The sequence below is a fragment of the Alexandromys fortis genome, unplaced genomic scaffold (genome assembly GCF_014885135.2).
Source record: "Alexandromys fortis isolate MF-2015 unplaced genomic scaffold, M_Fortis_MF-2015_v1.1 scaffold_3, whole genome shotgun sequence".
Lineage (NCBI taxonomy): Eukaryota > Metazoa > Chordata > Mammalia > Rodentia > Cricetidae > Alexandromys > Alexandromys fortis.
Genome location: NW_026067909.1, coordinates 11,511,688 through 11,515,413, shown reverse-complemented (window position 1 = coordinate 11,515,413; position 3,726 = coordinate 11,511,688).

Here is a 3,726-nt window from a genome sequence, read left to right as displayed (position 1 = left end):
GTGATCTGCATTGGTCCAGATCAGGACCCTGGACCTGTGTCAGAGGCCAGTGTCTCTCACAGGCCTTGCCAGGCCATTGGACTTTCTACAGTGTGGCTCAGACACTGGAGATCCTCAAATGGAGTCCCCATAGCAGATCCCATGACCGCCGTTGGACTGGGGAGCAGTGTCAAGCTGCCTCAGTTTCCAAACGTGGACAAATGGGAGTGTGTTGGAGGTGCTGTTTCTGGGTGAGGACCATGTGTGGCCCAGTCTAGGGATGGTGAGGTTTCTTAAGCAGGGGGATAACAAGAGAAAGAAGGTAGGTTCATGGCCCATCCTGGGATGGGCAGAGCAGACCTCAGCCCTTGGGTTCCATATCCTGGGACAGTGGTGATGCTGGAGAGATGCAGGTAGGGCCAGGGTGACCACTAAAAAGAGCTGTGGTTAAGGATTAGTAGTGTTGGAAGGGCAAACCTAGTCAGGGTGGGAGCTGAAGATTTCGTTGACACTGTCCTATCAACTCATTTCCTCAGAGGTTAGACAAGGCTGTTCAGAGAAGTGAGGGTATGGACATGTGGCAGTGCCTGGCACAGCCTAGCATCGAACCACAGCTATACCAAAGGGATGGTTCCTTCTATGATGTGGCTGAGCGAATGGGACTTTACATATGGGCCCATTCCTACCTGTGGGTCAATAAACATATAAACTGTTCAGTTTCACCAGCCATCAAAGAAATGCAAATAAAAACCCCTTTGTGGGGCTAGGGAGATGGCTTAGTTTGCATAAGATGTGAGTTCTATTTCTAGCACCTATGTTTAGGAAAAAACCAAGGAAGCATAGTGGCACACATTTGTAATCTCAGCATTGCAGAGATAGAGGGGAACAGGTAGATTCCTGGGGCTTGCCGGATGTGTGGTGGAGGAAAGGAGCTGGGCCTGGAGCTTCGGGATCTCGGAGAAGGCTATCTCCATGCAGGCCTTGCATTTCAGTCTGTGCACCTCTGGGTAGGCTCAGCCTGGGGTCAGGGGTGGGGAGGGTGGCACTGGACACTAAGATGTTCTACAGAAAGGATGAGCACTTTTATGGGTGGGATGGTTGAGATAGGCATGGCCAGCAGGTCCTGACAGCAGTGGGGACAGTGGTCATCTGCCTTGTGGGACAACCCCTGGCACAACATGACCAACAAGGCTTAAAAAAAAATCTCCTGTTTGGGAGGGTTGCTATCTAGAGTGTATAAAGAACTCAAGAAGCTAAATACTAACACATCAAATTACTCAATAAACAGGCTAGCAGAATGAGGTCTAGGGCTTAAAAGATGAGGTACATTTGAATGGATAATGAACACACAAAGCATTGTTCAGTTTTGCTAGCCATCAGAAAAATGCAAATAAAAGCCACATGGAGGGGTTGGGGCGATGATTCTATTTGCATAAAGATATGCGTTCAATCCCCCCCCCCCCATAAAGTTAGGCCAGGCTTGTGGAGAGATTAAGACATGTAGCGTCCTGGGCCTGGCCAGCCTAGCCTAATCTACCAGTTTCAGGCCAATGAGAGACAAGCTGGGCATGCACGCGAAGAATGCCCTTCTAGGGTGTCCTGCATGTGTTCCTATACCAGCTTCCCTGGGATGCATAGCCCTCAGTCTGAAAGGCAGTCACCAAGAACAAACAGCGGTCTGGCTGTGGAGAAAAGAGTTCCCTTGTGCACCATGCTGCTGGCGGGAGTGAAACTAGCCCAGCCACTATGAAAATCAGTATGAAGGTTTGTCAAAAAAACTAGCAACGGATCTTCCACATGACCCAGCTCTACACTCCTGGGTATTTACCCAAAGGCCTCTAAGTCAACACATCACAAAGATACTTGCACGTCGCTGCTCATCACGGTGTTACGTGCAATGGCTGAATTAGGGAGGCAGCTTAGGTATGCAAGAAAAGACGACCAGGTAAAGAGAATGTGGTTTATACACACAATGGAATTTTTTTCAATCACAGAAACAACAACAACAAAAAAATGAAGTGAGGTGGTTGGAAGGAAAATGGATAAAACAGGAGATAATCACGTTAAGTGAGTTATGTCAGTCCCAGAAAGACAAATATTGCAAGTGTCCTTTGTGGGTCCTAGACTTCAGGGAGAACATAAAGTCATATATGCACTGAGGATAAGAAAATAGAATCAGAAACTGGGGGACACTAATGGGAGGGAAGCAAGAGGGAGAATGGTGAGGTATGGGGGGAGGGGCGTAACCTGGCAGGAATTAATAAAGATCTAGGAGGTAGCTTGGTTGTTGAAGTGCTTGCCTTGACAGAATGAAGACCTGCAATCCTTAGCCTAGCCTACTTGGTAAGTTCCAGGTCCATGTGAGACCCTGTCTCAGAAAAAAAAAAAAAATAAAGAAGACAGTAGACAGAGACTAAACATTGACTTTCAAGGTTGCTCTCTGGCCTCCAAACACAGGCACACATATTACACACCCAGAACATGTGTGTGCACTTACATCTGAATAATGACAAAATAATAACAATGCACCTGCTGCCTGCTAGGTGTGGAGTTTATGCAACTAGAGTCCTGGGTGCATTTGGTGTCTGGGGCACTGGGGACCAGGTATGAGCCTGGTCGGCATAAGCACACTAGTGATCCTGTATGGGTGGGGCGTAGGGGGCTGTGCTGCGTGCAGAGCCATGGTGCTGGCAGTAGGGTGCTCTAGAGCAGGGAAAACCAGTGCTTCCTTTTTCTACACTTGGCACCTCCCACTCTGAGGGGCCTCAGGCTCCCAGCAAATATCAAGGCCCATGTTCTCAAGGCTGTGAGTGACCCCCAGCCTTGCTGTCATGGCAGATGTCTTCAGGAGTTCTTGGGTCCAGCTTGAACTGGTTTCCTTGCAGGTCAGTATTTCTTAATTTTCATTAGTTCTCCTTCTCAAGTGTCCCTTCTGTGCTCCGCTCTGAGGACACAAACTCATCTGTAGGGGACAATACCTCCTTAAAGCTAGAGATCCTGGATCCACTTTGGAAAGCTTCATGTTTAGTTTTGTAGGATGGTCAGGAGTTTGGCAAACTGAGAAGGGAGGAAGTGCCAATTTGGTCTGAGGTGGTGACACTGGGGAAGTTTCAATGACAAGGTGCTGGGCCTTGACTAGCCTCTTCCTGGTAGAGTTTCTAGTCCCTGCTTTCTTTCTGCACTGACAGGGCTCTCTTCAGGATGACCAGCCTCGCAAAGGAGCTGAGTGGAAAGGCAGCCAGTCCAGTGGCCCTACCCTCAGAAGGAGAGCCTACCAAAGAGCCTGGGACTTGGGGGTGGAATCCTGGCTAGAGGGGCAGCCCAGCAGGTAACAGGGAAAGAGCAGTGGACATGAGGCCTGGTCGCAGCATCCAGGCCTGCCTTGGCTGGTGTGCAATGCCTCAGTGACTTTAGCCAACATTCATCTCTTGTGCATGTCAGCCTTCGTCTTCCTGCCCAACTCGTAAGTGGCCTTTAGGCTTAGGTCTCTGTGGCTTTTTGAAGGAAAATGTCCCCCATAGGACCATAGGGAGTGGCTCTAATAAGAGGCATGGCCTTGTTGGAGTAGGTGTGACTTTGTTGGAGGAGGTCACTAGGGGACGGGCTTTGAGGTGTCAGATGCTCAAGCCAGGCACAGTTTGGCTCACAGTCTCTTCCTGCTGTCTGTTGATCCATGTGTAGAACTCTCAGCTACTTCTCCAGCACCATGTCTGTCTGTGTACTACTGTGTTTCCCGCCATGATGCTA